Source organism: Ambystoma mexicanum, chromosome 2p (assembly GCF_040938575.1).
Source record: "Ambystoma mexicanum isolate Mex_15411 chromosome 2p, UKY_AmexF1_1, whole genome shotgun sequence".
Lineage (NCBI taxonomy): Eukaryota > Metazoa > Chordata > Amphibia > Caudata > Ambystomatidae > Ambystoma > Ambystoma mexicanum.
The window spans coordinates 982,790,139-982,808,646 of NC_090923.1; positions in this window are offsets into that span (position 1 = coordinate 982,790,139).

Below are 18,508 nucleotides of genomic sequence, written 5' to 3' on the forward strand. Positions count from 1 at the left end.
ACACTCGTAATGTGCCCGTTTTTACCTCCATCCCCATTCCCATTGAGCCCTATGGGGGCTCAATGGGAATGGGGAATGGTTCCTGCCAGGAGGAATTACTGGGTCCTCCTATGTCGGAATGACCCGGTTATTCCTCATTGCAGGAACCCGGTAAGGCAAACTCGTAATGAGGGCCTATGTGTTGCTAAAATATATAAAAGAAGTTAGATTTTTTGAAGACTATAAATAAAAGAGGATGAGGATCCGCTTGCTTAGATTCAGGAGCACTGGACTCTTGAAACGCGCGAGCCGGGGGTAAAACAGTGGCAGTATTTTACCACATTTTATGTCGGGGATTGCCTGGGCAGTTACAGAGGCAACTTAAGAAGCAAGTGGAAATGGAAGTGAAACTGTGGCCTGAGATACAGTTGACTACTATAGTGCATCACTGTCGACTGTTACAGGAGAAGAATAAGAAGAAAGACAATGCTAGGAAAATTGAGGAAGCCAAGTTAGTTCAGAAGAACATTGTCAAACAATGCCATAGAAAGGGTGGTATTGACAAAGCAGAGAACGGGCTAGGATTATAACAAACAGAAGGTACATCACAGGTGAATAATCAGTGCCTGATGGATCAAGGAGGAAATGGTTTTATACTACAAGGTAGAGGTATGGGCTATAGGGGAAGGGGTAGATTTCAAAATAATCAAAGTAGGTTTCGGAATATACAGAATGAGAGTCAGAATATGCAAGAAGTTTAACCAAGGGGGACTAGCTAGACAGGTCCTTCCTGAGTTTTTGGACAAGTGGGATGACAGGGCACATTGCACGCACATGCGGGAGCCAAGGATATGTTAAAAAAAATGTCCATTTTCAAGAGGGGGGACAGCTTATCCTCCAGCATATAACTCACAAGCTAGGGAAGGGTACGCCCAGAATCAGACAGTGTATCAGACGTAAGCGTTGAGAGTGCAGCAGGTACAGCAGCTAGAGCAAGTGCAAATGAATTCACTACAGGGGCAGTTGCAATGAGCCCCCATACAGATTTAACAATATGCAAACACAGAACAGGGATTGACACCCAGAATAGGAGGTGTGACTGTGGTAGGAGGAAATCCTTTCACAGGAACAGGGGCATGCATGCATCCACATTAGGACAGTTCACAGGACGACTTGATGTATTCAGGATTATCAGTGATATTAGACCCCCAAGAGGAGCCAAGGGTTAATATGATGGTAGGAGGTGAAACTTTTGCTTTGTTAGTAGACACTGGGACTGCACGTCCATGCATACAGGAGGAAATGTATCCAATGGTGGGAATTGCCATAAATGATTAAGGGTTTTTTGGAGCTACAATTTGCGTTCTTTTTATTGATGAATTACCAGTTTCTATAGGAGAGTGTGACATGATTGATCCTCTGTTATATTTACGACAGATACCAGTTAGTATTTTAGGAAGGGATTAGATGGCAAAACATAACATGATGATTTCAATCATGAACAAGGAAATGTGTGTCACATTCTTGAATACACTATTTAAACACAGCAAATTTATCCTGGCACTGCCAGGGCAAGTGGCTCTGCAAGATGTTCCACTTGAGTTGGAGGTTTTTCTATTTATGGGGTGAACAGTCTATTAACATGGCTATCTGGCCTAGTGGAGACGATGGTGAAAATACCTGATGAATTTGTGTTAACAATCACAAATACCTATGGACGAAGAGGGGGGAGAGAGACAATCCCTGAAGAATTAGATGCAGCCACAGTACGAAAGGAAATGACGATGCTCGAAAGAATGGATGATGAGGGTAGGCCATGGAGGACAGTGATCGTTCTCAATGAAGGGTCTAGGCTGACTGACATTACAGATATGTTTAGAGAAGATTAAATAGATAATGAAGTATGTGCTTTTTAGGAGCATCACATATTGGGCAAAAATAGAAAAAAAGGGAAAATCTTGTAGATATTGATAAAAATGCAGCAGCGCCCAGCATATTTTCAGGAAGACTAAGAGAGAGTGCCAAGTGGCCTGTGGACCACAGGCCCTCAGGACATGGGTCTATTGAAAGCAATAGGGGAACATAATAAAAAGGTACACACATGTAAGGGATTATAAATATGTAAAAAATGAGAGGTTTGTGTTATAGTTATAGCAATTCATGTAAGATAATTATGAATAGTTAAAGATACAAGTATTGAAGTAAGAAGTTTACAACCAAAAGATAGACGTCAATTTAGGGGAATAAATAAATAAATAAATACATAAATGGATGAATGAATATTAAAGCAGCAAAAACAAGTTGATAGAAGGTGCAAATAAAGGAACAAAGAGTAACATTGAGAGACAAGGGTGATGAAGGAAGGTCTGGATAAGATATCCAGATTTGCAAACAATAATCACAATGGATGGTGCTGGTTACAATTGATTAGTGTAGTGTATTTTGATGAAAATAAAATGTGATCAATGAAAGGTCAAGGGGGTATGGATGCAAAGATTTATCTGACAATATGAGAGAATTTGTAATAGAACTACGCCCAAGAACATATGAGAGTTAAGTAACAAAAACATTGTTTGTATATATATGACAATGTCGATTTATGTTTTACAGATGAAAATTATTGTTATTTTTGAGAGGAATGTCTGAATGGCCTTAGTAGAGCATAGCAATATAATGGGAAGAAACATTATATTTTGACAAAGGTACGTATTAGTGGACAAGTGGAAAATAAAAATGTAAGCATCAGTTGACACAGTAAGTGTGTGAACAAACTTTATTGATCATTATTAGGAGTTAGAGGATCGAGGTGAGCACAGCAAAAAGGCAGTAAGGTGTACAGTCCTTTTGAATTGGTAGCATTTTTTCAAGAAAAGTGCAAACAGGTGTGAGTATGGAATAGCATAGATATACGAGTATGGTCATATCTAATGAATGAAAAGAATAAAGAAGACCCTCGGATCAAAGATGGAGTAACCTTTTAGTAATTCTGGTGACAGAGAAATGTCAAATAGGTGAGTTTGGCAAATGCATAAAAGATTAAGAATAGGCAAAACAATGTATTCCTATATGTTAAAATTTCATGCATTTAATAGGAACAGTGCTGGGTTCCCAATAATATGGGTAGGCACGATTAGTGTAGGTAGGGCAACAAAAAAGGTTAATTATGTCTCAACAGAATAAACACAGCAAAGAAAGAAGAGACTGCCGTCCCACGCCATCAGGAGGAGGACTTCAAAAGTACAGAGAAAATGTTCAGCATAGCAGAAAAGACTAAACACAGGCCTGTCACTACACTAATGACAGGTCGACTAAAATGTGCACCAACAATTCCTTTATTTTTTCAGAAAAGAGAGCCTATAGTTGAGTGGGCTGAAGATGTCAAGAGATGATCTCAGCAAACATTCTGATTGAGAGGAAAAAAATGAAGGCCCATGCTAGGCAAGTAACTGATCGCTTTGCCAGCCAAAACCAGACTTTTCCCCTATTTCGGTTTTCTACAGGGAGCAGAAACCCATACCAGCATCTCCTTCTTCAGCTACGGATGCACCAAGGAGGAAGAAAGGGAGCGACTGAAGAAAACGCATCTTTTTTTGAAAAAAGTGTTTTGAATTTGTTATGCTTTCTGTCTTTTATTATTTTATCATAAAGAAGGAGACTGTATAAATCTGTGGGGAGAAGAGTGACAACCACAGAGAAACTGTTTTCATTGTTATTTAACATTGTTGGAAAGAAAGAAGCCCATGAAAAAAATGGGGCAATGCCAGGAAAAGGCAGATGTATATGCTTTATAAACTAATATTATTTATAGCCACACCCGGTATCAGCCAGTTTGTGTTAATTATAAAGTGACACCAAGATGTGCAAAAAGGGAGAAAGGAGCAGCCATCCTACTATATTAGAAAAAGAGAAAATGCCGTAGAAATAGTTTTAGGAGGTAGGAATGTTTAAAGGAGGGATATAAGTAGTCTAAGGTTTGGGCTTAACGAGGCAGTACTGACGATAAAGATACACTTACTTTTCAAGAAACTCATTTAGTTTTATATTGCAGATGGATGAGAGATACTACGTGGTTATACCACTGAACGTACACTCCAGAATAAATACAACCCGCTAGGGAATAAAGCAAAGACATAGGTTGCAAGGATAACAAAGTTGTATATAATATAATGCTAGCAAAGAACTCCACTCCTCGAGAGCGTTCTGCCAAAAATTACAAGGGCAGCACATTAAAGAGGCCAAACGCATCATCAGTGACATGGACACATACCGTACAAATTCACATAGCTGGTTGGTGTGGGCATATAGCAGGGCCTGCTCCATAGGGAATGCCAGGCGCTAATTGGCTGTCTCCTCCAAGTCGATTGTGGGGCTTATCCTCGCGGTGAAGGTTAGGCCACATGTGAGAAACTTTCTAATTTAAGCTAAACAACAGGAACCAATTATTCATTAATCATGGCAGGCACCTGAACATCATATGAAAGGGATGCCCAAACGAAAGGAGCATAATATATAGATATATTGAACCCTGCATTCAGGGCTTCGCTAATACTGCAGTTCCTGCACCTAAGTGTCTCCCCCCGGGGTTTTGATCTACAGTCTACCTTCCCTGGTGCCTCATGATACAAAGAGATGCATGTTGCTATATGAAAGATATAGTAGCGCAGGATTAGATCTGTGGTGGGTAATCTGAAATGGTCAGGATCAGAGGGTTGGAGGCTGGGTTTGGGGTAGAGCCTAATGTGGGAGAAGTTAATTGCTGTCATGAGTGCAACAAATGGTCCATGTTTTACAGTGGTTTTGCTGACATAAAATGATTTTTCCAGGATCACTCAATTTGTTCAAGTGGGAAATCTGCTCTCCCCCCTCCATTTGTACATCCCTTCCAAAACCACATCCTCTCCAGTACCCTTTCCAAAGTGTGCTGCTCCCCTCTTCCTTCCACTCCTTCGTTTCCGTCTATAAGCTGCCACTCTACTTTTTACTTTCCAGTCCCTACTCACTTCAGCTTTCCTCCACTCCCCCGTTCTCCATAAGGAAGGCTTTTGCCAAAGCATATAAAATAAAAGCTATAGTCTGCAGATCCCTGAACAAGAGCCTGAGAGTTGAATAAAAGTTAATCATGCTCCACGAACAAAAGTTATGTATCTTTTTTTCCAACGTGCTATAAATGAGCTATAAAAACAGTACAGAGAGAAAGAGAAGCAAGCACAATAGTGTGGCAACATCAATGTACCTATCTTCTCTTACCTTCCCATGTGCTCTCCCCTTTCTATTCTATCGACTCCTCCTTCACCTTTCACCTCCAGTCACCTTCCATGAGCTCCCCCGACCACCATTCCAAACTACCACTGAATACAGTGGCTACTCCTTGCAAGCCACGGAGCAGGCGCATGTGGTCCCGCCATCTTGTTGTGAAAAAAAGAACCCCCTCCAGAAAACTGAAGCAAGGAATCTGACATGTTATTGCTAACAAATTGGCATGAGTGAGTTTTTTTTTGCAATAGATTTTACTGCAAACTGAATCACTTCTTGGGCCACCTAATTTTGGCAGGTAAGGCACAGTGACATTAAATGATTTGCCCAGGATCATACACTTTGGTTAAGTGGCAAAACCAGAATTTCAGCATAGCCTGACATTTCAGAACCCTCAGGTGGGCACAAAAGTTTGGTTTTGAATACATACAATAATATTCAATTATATACATATTTCTTTAAAAAAAAAGAAAAACTTGTGACACATGATGAATCAACCTCAAAATGTATACATTACGGCAGAAAATTGGTGGGGAAAAAGATCATTTTGTTTTGAATCCTAAACTGGCAGAAGGTACCACTCATGTTTGCACATGTTTGGAATTGTAATTGTTTCCACTAAGTAATGGAAAGTAAATAGTAAAACACAGGCTAAATCGCCTTTGTACTTCACTTTTCCATTACGTGTCTGGAAAAGTGTAAATCCCTGCACCATTAACGATTGTGGGAGCCATCCACAATGGTTTCTTTTGGAATCTGCGTGCTTTTACCAGGCGGTTTTCATAGGAATCTATTGGTTTTCTACCAGCATAAAAATACGTGCATGTGGAAAACCAATCAGATTGGGCGGGGGGCAAGTAAAAGCAGGCAAATGTGTTAAGCCTGCTCTTCTCTCCAACTTCGCCTGCCATATGATACAAAATCTTGCTGCACATGAAAAAGGCAGTAAATGTTTTTAGTGCTACTTTTTCCACTCCGCTTGACTTGGAAAATGACCCCTTTGATTTTAGCTTTATTTTCTCCATCCTGAATGGAAGCCTACATGCGGCAGCATGGAAATTAATGAGAATGCATACACAAAGTGAAATTAATTGTTTCACACAGCTTGTTCTGTAGCCCATCCTTTCTAATCATCCAACAATTTCTAATCATCCAACAATCACACTTAAATAAAACAAACTGCCTGTCCCGCTCTCTGCCCCCACTGTCACCAGTGGGATCCCACAGTACATAATTTCAATTAAACACCCAGCTCCCAGCACATCATACCTTCTAAACACGTCCCACAATAAACATGACGTATTCTGTTTGCAAAAAAGACTGAATAGTTTATTTTGTTTACCTATACAGTATGAGGTTATAAATTCAAGACAGTACTTATCAGTTTGAATCACGAAAATATGTGTGCAAGCAACATCACCTGCCGTTTATTGTTTGTTACAGTTAACCATTTAAGCTTGATGGAAATAACTGTTATAGTGCCACAAACAATAAACATATTTAAAATCACAGAAATCAACCTGTGATTTTAGGTTACAGAACATGGCTAACTTAAGAGAGGTTGGACGTGTAAGATGAACAGTGCAGTTAAAAACAAAAACAAAACAGGATCTTGCTAGATAGTTGTAGGTAGCCTTCTTGAGCAAGTGTACGACCTCACTTAGAGGTGTGAATGATCCTCCGTCTCCCCAGTAATTTGTGCTTTCATGGCTGTGGGGCATACACCACTGTCCAGGCCAATCAAACAAACCCTGTCCCGGCCTCCTGCAGAACAGCCCTTCAGGAGGCTAATTGCACTGAAGTTGTTGCAGCATGTTAGAGCAACCTAGGTTTCAATCTTGGTTGGCCCTCTTAAACCTAAGCCGGCCTACCTCAAGTTCTGGAAGTTCAAGCAGCTCAAAACTGTCCTCTTCTCCTCTGCTTTCTCTCTCTCCCTTGCCTGCTGACCTACCTGGCCCACCTGTCTGCCGCACTGAATGGTTGATTGGCTACCCTCCGAGTCTCAGTGTGTACCAGGTTCTTTCTTGATCAGTCACCCCTGCACTGCCTCCGAGCCTTCAATGCACTCTAATCTGTAACCTCAACAGCCCCTTGCCTCCTTTGATCTTACCAAGGGCCACACTGCTCTGTGCTGCACTTACTCAGAGATATGCTGCCTTGCTGTCCCCATGCCTCCCCTTGACACCCCCCTTTTTCCCCTTGCACTTTTCTTTCTCGCACTTGCACAATCTGAATGACACAAGGCCTAGTAAGATTGTTTGTCTTGTCCTCCCTCTGTCTTTTCTCCCTTGTCGCGCCTAGAAACACTTATGTACAGGCGCATTATAATTGACTTCTCATATCATATCACACATCGGGCCTCCACCATCCAGGGTGGTCAATAATTGAAATTCAGATTGCGACGCCAGGGTTAGTATCAGAAAAATATATCCAAGGTGAAATCTCTGAGCCACACAGAGGGATCCTTCCAAGAGCTGCAACTTCTCTACCCTTGTCTTTTGGTATCTGGTTAATTGTTGTGTGCGGCCTGGCCTCCTACTGAAGGGGCCCTTGGTGCACCCACAGTTCAAGAGCTCACGTACTACAGCTGGGGAAGAAGCACTTTAAGTGGGATGAGAATTGAGGGGTGGGGGGTTCTAACAAGGGGCGGGCATCAGCATTATGGCTGCTTCAAGTGCATCCTAGCACTTTCCAATAGCAAGGTTTCCATCGCTTGGGAAGCGGATATTATGAGACATGCACATGAGGGAGTGTCATGCATGTACTTCCAGTTTTTTAGCACTTTCCTCTAGTAGGCCTTAGACCAAGTGGAAGGTTAAGGGGAAGGTTAAGGTTAAGGGGCATAGGGCATTACCTGGATGAGTTTGTCTATGGAGAGAAAGGCAGCAACAGATGCAAGAGGGTTCTAGAGGCTTTGGAGGGATAGATGAGTAGCCTCGTAGGCGCATGGGGAGCAGGAGGGCCAGCCATGAGGCCACCCTGATGACCGAGCTGGAAAATGAGGAGGACCTCTCCAGGCCAGGGGTGGACTGGCTATGGAGAACTCTGGAGATTTCCTGGTAGTCCTCTGCACCCAGGGCCTCTTTCTTGTGGTAACTTATTTTATTTCCAAATGTTCTCATAGGAAAAAGGGTTGGACTTGCTGAAAATGTGCAGTATGGGGCCACTTTGAAAATTATTTCCAGGGCCTCTCTTGGCTCCCAGTCCACCGCTGTCTCCAGGCTACATCTGGTGAGCGTGCTGGCATTCTCAGAGGACAGGCACACATCCTACCGCAGAAACCTAAGGCAACTTGCAACGCTGTGCAATCTTTGCTGGGAAACATAACTTTGTGGCGAGGATAATAACACTAGGGAGACTATCTGCAAGGAGACTTGTATTGGGGACAGCTAAGGTAACATAAGGCCACATTTTCGTTAGGTTGAGCGCAGACATCTAATAGGATTCGGGAATCAAGGTTTTAGAATGAGGCCACAGTCATGGGTGATCAGATCCATTGAGGGGAGGCTTTCTGCCCCATTCTAGCAAAGTCTTGGTGTACAGGGAGATGGACAAAGGTTGGGTGAGTAACATTATGGCACTTGATCTGTTTACAATGGTGGTTGGCCTGCATTTGTGGATGGCACAGATGGCCAACAGATGTAATATGTTATGGGCCAGAGAACATGTCCGTGGCACAAAGCTAACGGCCTGACAATGCTAGGTCAGCTTCGGCATCTGATGAAGATATTTACAACACAACACAGAATGCAAGGCCAGGCCCTTGCAAGTGGCAAGGAAGGTGGGCGCGGGCCCTCTTTCTCACTTGCAGTGGGACACGTACCTGAAAGCTCACCCAGAAGCGGACCAAGCGACAACACCATCTGGGCAGTCCTATGGGAGTTGGTAGCACAGACTGATGGAGCTAGGTGACAAGAGTTCTGGCACCAGGTAGGAAGGAATCACCCTTCTGCAAGTATGGGCCTCGCCCATCGCTGAGCGATGCTGGGGGTGGGCGATCCTACGCGAAGCTCTCACATCAGAGCCAAAGTTTGGGCCAGAAGTAAGGATAGGAAGAAAGACAGATGCCTAGCCATGGACTGCAGGGCATTCCAGTGCAGGAATTCAGAGCTGCTAGCCACGTGCGTGGGTGGACTGGCTTGTGGGGAATTCCAGAGATTTTCCGGTAGGCCTCTGCGCCTTGGGACTCTTGTGTTGTAACCTACTTTATTTCCCAAACGTTCTCATATGAAAAGGGTTGGTCTTGCTGAAAATGTGTTCTATGGGACCACGTTGAACATTATTTCCAGGGCCTCTTTTGGTTGCCAGTCCACTCCTGGCCACGTGACATATGAAGAACTGATTTTCTGGGTGGCCGTGTAGTGACATGCAGAGGCCAACTCGAAAGGGAAGGAAAAGACTTCGAATTTGACCCATTTGAGCAGCAGCTCATATTGCAGATGGGATAGTACTTGAGTGTAAGGTCAGCAGGGGTGGGGGATATTTATCATTGCACCAGTATTCCACACCACTGGCCAGTTCCCAGGTCATGGTGGTGTTGGAAGATGTGTTGGGTATGGTAGGTTTCAGAAGGTAAAAGCTACACCCCTATTCCTCCTGGGTAGGCACGCTACACCGCTCTATTAGGCAATGAGGGTGGCCAGAAATGATTAAAAACAAATAGCATAGGGGGTGTCAGAAAGGTACAAAAAGGGGCCTGGTGGCGCCGTAGCACGCCATACAAGACGGACAAGTGACTGGTGGGTTACACGACAATCAAAGTGCAACCAGAGGACACATACATTGGGCACTGGGCCATGTGTATCAGGAAGATTTAGAGGGTGGCAGGGTGTTGAGTTAAAAAAAGAAAAAGAAAAAAGTGGGTCAACATCTTGTATTTTCCTAAGATGCATTGCGTAGTTTTGGTCACGAGGCACTCCTTGGTGGCAACAGCAGAAAGGCGGTCACAGCAAGTAGGGTGAGAAGGTAGAGTGGATCCAACCTGCACAAAGGGGATTCACATCAAAGCACTACTTTGAATCTGTGGACCTGTGTTGCCCGCATTGTGCGGCCTAACTTGTGTAAAGTATTATCAGATTTGCAATTTAATACACTCCCATAGTTCATATTTCACGGAATTGCACGGAATGAACATTCATCACACAGGCTCTGCATCCATCATATTGAACATTCTGCCCATTTCCATTCTGTGCCAACATGTGCTTGGAGCTGAAAGCTCTTCCTCAGGGCACATGAATATTGTGATGTTCGTATAGTGAGCAGACAGGCTTTCTAAAAAGCATTTAACAAAATAAATTCAAAGCAGTCTCTTAATGGGGTTATGTGCCTACAAATAACACATAAGAAAAACATATTCAATACAGCAGTTTTCAAGATTGGAACAAAACTATATTTACACAATTTGAAGCAACAGTATCTGCATATTTAGTAACTAGCTCAAATGGTCTACTTTTAATCAGCCATAATTAAAAGTGGGCACAGTCAGCATTCCCATCAGGAGTTACACAAACCAAGATGTCAAGGTTTATTAATCAGCTCATGTTTGATATTTGCAATCTCATACAATGTGGCATCAGTTCTACCTTTTCCCTGTGACCATCCTACCTTTCAATCACACGCTTGATGTAACTAGACTAAGTACTTAGGAAACATGTCTTTGTCCTCGTTTGTTTCGGATAAGAATGTCAAAGTAAAGGGATGCGTCGCTTAATTACTACCCTTATGCAAGGAACCTTCTCTGGTGGACAGTTACCTTATCAGTCTTCTTCTCGCTGATTTGCCTCTTTCACATAATTGAATGGAGAAGTGTAGTCCTCCTGTTAAAACCATGCAAGCAAGTGAACTCTGCATTGGTCTGAGTTCTTGTTGCGCCCATTATGCTCATCTATAGTTAATCAGAAGGTTAATCAAATTGTCTTTTGCCTCCTCCAAAATTGTAATGGATACAGCGTAGGATCACATATATCCTTCTCATTAAATAGCCCTCTTCAATTATTTCAGCGGCGTAATTGTAATTCCTGTCAAAATAGTAAAAGGAAGTGACACCTTATGTTAATGTAAGTTCTTTATGGGCCCATTTATGCATATCTTTAGCCAATGAGTGTCATACAATCTCTCTTAACTCCTCTACGGTTGTAACGAGTCCCATGCAGGGGACGCTGACTACCATGTGTAGTGCGACTGACGCCATTTTATTGCAATTTATACATGGCTATTAATGAAAATAGAAGACAGGCTTCTCATGAACGTGAATATACTATTCTTGCGGCCGTGCAGTGACCATCTTTGAACGTACCATACCTAATGTAGTTATACATGTTAAAAAACACCGCTCATTTGCAGTGTAATGAGTTAATTTCTTATTGCCTATCAATGTTAATCTTATTTTTTTATAATCGTGTACGATATCATTGTTGTTGGACGTCCCTTTGACATGACTATACTATTGAGCCAGTCATACAGTGGCCATATTTGAATGTACCATACCTAAACAAGTTCAACATGTTGAAACCAAACTCTCAAGCGCTGCAAAGTTCCCAAACGTTCAAGCTTCACTCACAAATACAACACAGATACAATTACTACAAAAGCAGGACTAGCATAGACTTCCCCTCAAAAATAGATAGGTGCAGGCATAAATAGGTGCAGCCACAGCATACGTAGGGCCAGCGCAAACCTTCCTCAACCAGGTAGAGCACGAGCAGGGCTAGCGCAAGCTTACCCCAAAATCCATCAGGTACAGCCTGGGCAGGGCCAGTTGAAGCTTTCCTTACAAATATGTCCAGCATGTGCAAGGTCTCTGCTAGCATCCACAACAACCAAGAACACATACAACATGGACAGGGCTGGTTCAAGCTTCCCGCTCAAACAGGTACAGCATGGGCAGGGTGCAATCAAGGTGCTCTCACAAATGGTTCAGCCTTGGCAAGTGAAAGATTCCTAACAAAAGGAACAGCATGGACATGGTCAATGCAAGATTCCCTGAGATGTTTCCCTCACAAGTGGGTCCAAGCCCATCATGGGCAAGGCTAAGCCATGTTTCCCTCACCAATGAGTAAATGGACAGTATGGGCAGGGCCAAGGCAAACTTTGAAAAGAATAGATACAGCATGCACAGAAAGCTTCCCTGACCAAATGGACAGGGCAACTGGAAGCTTAGCACAAAAACAGGCGCAACATGGGCAGGCCTAGTGCAAGTCCCTCACCAATTGATGCTGGTAGAGCAATCCAGCCACTGCAAATTTCCCTTCCAAGCCTGCACAAATATAGTATTGGCCGGCCATTGTCTGCAAGGGTCTGTACAAACGTCTGTAATAAATGGGTACAAATACAGCACAAAGTGTACCAGTGCAGGCTTCCCTCACACCCTATTACAGGTGTACCATGCGTAAGGCCAGTGCGAGTCTGCCTTACAAATGGTCACAGGTGCCGCATGGTAATTCCATTGCAAACAAGCTTACAAATGACTACATGCAGAGCATGGGCAGAACAAGAAAATGGGCCTCATTACAACTATGCTGGTCTGGAAACAACAGTGCCGGTAAGCTTACCGGAATCGTTGTTTCCGGACCAGCATATTACAGGTCTGCCTGCCGGAGTGGCTGTGCCTGGCAGGTTTGACCCTGCCGGGCACAGCGGCCACTGTAGGCATGCCGTCATGGAAGCACCGGCACTGTTAATAACAGTGCCAGTGGTTCCGTGTTCCCCATTCCCATAGAGTCCTAATGGACTCTATGGGAGTGGGAAATTACAATTTACCGGCGCCTGACTTCCCGGACTGCTGGGGTTGTAATCCCCCGGTGTTACCGGGAAGTCAGGCACCGGTAAATTATTACAGGTCCGGTGGTAACCTGCCGGTATCACCGGCATGCTTACCGCCTGACCCGTAATGAGGCCCAATGCCCCCGTCAAGGATACAAATGGAACAGACTGGACAGTGCCAGATCGAGTTGCATTAGCTAAGTACAGTTATGGCATTGGTGCTGGCTCCATGCCGTCTGACAGCCAAGGTCGGATTGGCCCCTCTGCCTCTTGGCCCATGGCCAGGCCGAAATCGTCCATGGGGAATGGGGGCCAGTTTCTGCCCACTCCTGGCCCGGTTTGGAAAATAATTTGAAAAAAAAAGAAAATGCAACAGCATAATTACCTTGCTTTGATTATTGATTTGCATGCATGATGTGTGCATCATAAATTATGATGCATGCATCATTCACATGCTGCTGCAGCATGCAAAGTTGAGGGGCGGGGCTGATATTAGTGATAACCAATTTTAGAGTATAATAAGCATCAATTTCGGACTAAGTATTTTGCCTTTTGCAAGCTGCAGTAATAGCATGTTTTTTTTCTGTTGTTGTCTCTGTTGCGATCATCACAAGACATTCCATCTCGGTGTCCTCAGTCACTTGACAAAATCCTTGTGCCTAAAAGCTTCTGTACAGTGTAGAAATATTTGACCATAGCACATCAAATGGCCATTGACTTCATTGTGCCATAATGAATGCTTTGTTGTAATGTGTCTATCTTTCCCATATCCCTGCCATGCTGTTCATGATGCTTGTTTGCATGTATGAGTTAACAAGTGCTCAGAGTATTGGATGTCCTGTGAGTGTGCTGCTTTCCCTATTTTGCCAACGTCTGAAGCCTGAAACTAGATGCATGCAGGCTTGACATGCGGCCAACTTTGCACCAGATCTGCAGATGAGCTTAACTGGTCTGCTGTTAAATCTCAGTTCCCAGTTTATTGGTATCCACTACAGAATAATTGCTCATTTTACTATAGCTTATATGATAGCTCAGTGGGTTGAGCGCTCGCTGCTGCGACGTGTGTGTGATCTGCAGGTTCAAATCCCAGCAAGGCCGTCTCAGCCTTTCATCCTTCTTAGGTCGATAAATGAGTACCAACACATGTTGGGTGATATTGCATGCATATTTGTCTATAAAAAAAGAGCTTAATCGTAAGTGCTATACAATAACATATTATCATTTGGCCTTTGATGCCTGCTTAAATTCACAGCAATTTGAAAATATGGATCTATACACACAAATATTAATGATACCTATGGTGATTCATTCTTGTATGAAATTTATATCACATTAGTGAAATCATAACCATATTTTTCGTAGTGTAGTTTACTTTGGAACAATGCTATTTGATGCCACTTCCTGTTTTGTCAAGGGGTGAAAGGTTGTGTTTCATCCTTCCCGGTATGTCACTTAGGGATGGAGTCAAATTACATCACTTCTGGTGATGTCATCAGAGGTCAAGGGTCGTGAGGTGAGGGGTGGGCCACTGTTTTTTGGGTGTCCGGGCCTATTTCTTGTCCCAGTCCGACCCTGCTGACAGCTTCCCTGCGGACAGAGCTCTCTGCTTTCCAATTTATTTTATTTTATTTATTGGGTATTTATAATACTCCTATGCACAATGTGGTACCCCAATCAGCAGATATTACCAGAAGCTGGCAGGAGAGAGGGGAAGGTACATTTATCGGGGGCTCACAACACAAACATATCTGTGTTCTGCATTCTGTCTCCGCAATATCACTTTGTCCTTCCTGTGTTGGAGTGAAAGGGCAAAGTGAGTAAAATGGGGACATACGTGCAATTGTTGCTACACACAGACACATGGTCCTTTGGAACATCAGTGCACTGCATGCAACCCATATCTGCGCCACTATTTTCGGTATCAGGTAATAATGTCCCCATACATATTGTCCCCATACATAATGTTGCTGGGTAAAGCCATTGGCAACATTATATATGGTGACATTAAGTATGGGGATGGGTTGCGGGATGTCCACTGCTCCCCTTGTAAACAAATTAAAAAATGGGTGTTGCGGGGGTGCCCCTGCATGTTCAATGTAATAATGTCTCTGCAAAAAACTGCGACTTTTTTGTCAGGAGACATTTTTGCAGGGACATTATTACATGGAACCCTATTTTCATTTTCTCCCGCAGTGGCCTACTAGTTGCTCGGTCCTCGCTTTTAAATGACTTCAGTTTGAAGGGTCAGAGCTTTTTTCATCAAATGAGTGTCTGTAATGACCTTTCAGAATATTCTGTTAGCTTAATACCTTTCAATAGAGGAGGAGTCACATAAAACTCTGATGGGTTGCGAGCTGTGCATTTAGCCTGAATGGGCACATATTCTCAGCCAGCATTTTGGTTTTATAACCTACACTAGATAAACATATACTGGAACACACAGGCAAGCCATGATCATATGTATTCAGCAATACTTGAAGAGTCAGTACAGAAAAGAGGCAAATCAATTGAGCAGTTTATGTTTGCTAACTTTCCCAGACCTTCGAGATAATGCTTGCAGCTATGAATTCACCAGAAGACACGCTATAGGAACTTTCAAATAACATGTGTGCTCAAAATAAAGCCTATTTATTCATGCTGCAGTTTTAAAGTTATAATATACTTCTGCTTGAGAGCCAAATCATTCCCAGGGTCAGTTCCCAGAGGCTGCCTTCCAGCATCGCTTGAAAAGTTATATCTATCAGGTTGTTTATGAGAATGAAAATGTTCTAGAAAACATGTACTGCAGGAACAGCACATTTTGTCCTGTTCTGAGTTTGTGTGGCAAATGCTAATCACCTCCTTGTTGCAGAACAAGTGTGTGACCCCTACTGCCACCCTCTCTCCCTCCTGCTTTTCCTCATGTGGTGTCTGCTTCAGCTGGCCCACGCCGTGCCTCCAGAGGTCCCAGGAGCCTGCCTGCGGTGAGTGTCATGGGATGTCCACCTCTTCCAGCTTGGCCTCCGTGTTTCCACTTTTGAGCCACACCATGTGGTGTGCAGCCTATCAACAGGGGTGAGTTGGAAATGCCCCTGCTTCCACTGATGCTAGTGACTCCAAGACATGTGAGCACTGTGGGTTCCAGGAGGGCACCCTGTAGCCACTTCAGCTTAGATTGGTTTACTTTTCTTCATAATAACAGAGGCAAAACCCTGCTTGCTGACGGCCCCTGCTGGCCAGCTCCCGAAGCAGCCACCTAATATGCCTAGCGCTTGCCTCAGTCCTGCTTCTCAGTGCACATTTAGCTACGCCACTCTGACTCATTTCTAGGTTGGATGTGTGGCTAAGTATTTTCCATTCCAGTGCTTGCATTGAGCCCTTTCAGGACATGGGTTAGAACACTATTGAGGATTCTACCCAGCTCAGAGCTTTATTTCCAATAATGTAACGTGACACATACTATGAGTCCGCTATCACCGTACTGTGGGTAAGAATCGCATGGAGCCTCATAATGGCTCCGGTGGTAGCCGTGCGGCTACCGCCGGAGTAATTTTTATCCGGCACCTGGGAATGGGCAATTACCGGGGCATTCCGGCCTCCCAGGCGCCATAAAAAAACGCTCCCGGAATGGGGAGGTCAGATGCACCGACATGGTCTGTTCGTGGGTGCCGGTACGCCCACCAGAATAGACCTGGCGGGCGGGAGGGCACCCGCGAGCAGACCTCGTAGTTTGCCAGTCTGGTAACAAGGGTACCGGCAAGCTTACCTGTACCGTTGTTACCGGATGGCAAATTTGTAATGAGGCCGTCTCCTAGGTGACTATCGGCATACTGAAGTTTGGCTTCAATTAAGCACTTTGCCACAAAAAGCTTTTCTTCCCTGCCAAATAATTTCATGCTGTTTGGCTGCCACCAAAACCTTTCCCTTCCATTTGAGCCAATGCCGCAGGTCATACATGCACTGAATGAGTGCAGACTGCAACAGGAAAGGAGGCTACTAAGTGACATGTGAGCAATGCTGCTCAAACACTCTTGGCCTCTCACTGGAAACTTCCTGGTTGGTAATATCGGTTTTCCGTATAATGTGCCCCAGGGAGCAGCTGGTGTGTGTGTGTGTGTGTCTATGTCGGACAGAAATCTTGACATCTGATGCCAGATGTAGGCTCTGGGCTGAACTCATTGTTTTTATGAGGTCAGTCCTTTACCCTGCACATGATTTATACACCCTGAGCAGGTCCAAGGGTCTGTGACCAATGAGGTGTGCTCTGTGATTAATAATAAGACGTCTTTGTAATAAGACATGTGTTGCTCCTTTTGCACAGCCACACTTGCAAGCAAGGGGCAGGAGGCGACTGACACTGTATTTTAAATGAGAAATGGGGTGACACATTGCAACACTATGCCCCTTTATGCCGCATTGTGAAGAGGAAATCTTGTGGGGGGAACACAGTGCTCTTGGGGTGATGCCGGTGTTCCTGCATGTACGATGGCAGCAGTTCCCCATCGACCACCTCCAGTTCCTGAAGGGGTATTGCTCGCACGGGGTAGACAGGAAGCACTCTCTGCTTTGCTGCAATATGAGCGCTCGTTAATTCTTCACGGGTACGGGGTAACAAGAAGGCAGGATGCCCACATTTAGCTCCTGCTACCCCTGAACTGCCAATTGTGGTACAATGACAATTTCCAATGGTGCTTGTCCATAGTGTACATTGCAACGTGGGACACTGCATTTACAAACCTAGAAGCATAACTGCACAGGGCTGGCTTTGCTTATGCAAATGCTTTCTGTAGCCCCTGGTTTTTCTTTCCCTGGCCTTGTTCTGCACAGTACTATTATAAATACTCCGGGCCAGGAACTGACCCACGGGCACCACGCCACCCTCCCAGACTAGCTGATCTGGTGGGGCACTGAGCAACCTGCTCATATAAAAAGGGTGAATACAGGAGATGGGCCACACCCTCAATTCCTTGATGATTAACAGACACACAGCCTCATCACGAGTTTGGCGGTAACCCTTAAATGCGGCGGTAACGCTATTACCGCGGCATTTAAGGGTCCGCCAGATCATGCCCTTGGCGGATTTCTCCCCAGCTCTTAGCTGGGAGGAAATCTGCAGCGAAATTGCCGATTTTCGGCGCTATTACCACCGGCGGGAACTCCGCCAGCGGTAATAGCGCAAATTTTCCCCATTGGGACCATTGGAGAATGAGGAATTCCCGAATGGGCCCAATGGGGAATGGACACTAACCGCTCTGCCAAACCTGTGATCCGGCGCTAATAGCGCCGGGGGTTGGGCGGTAGGCCTAATAGCACCATCGGTAATACCGCCGGCGTTACCGCCCAACTCGTGATGAGGCCCACAGAGTGAATTTTTACAGAGACTCCTGACGGGGTCGCTCATTATTAAAAATACCCTTATAAAACCGTAGGATTCCCCCGGTGTGAATTCCAACTAAGCGGGGACAAGCTATATCAGCTCTCCCTTCCTTGGAGGGGTCCCATGGACCCTGAGGATGCACTTGACACAACCAATCCC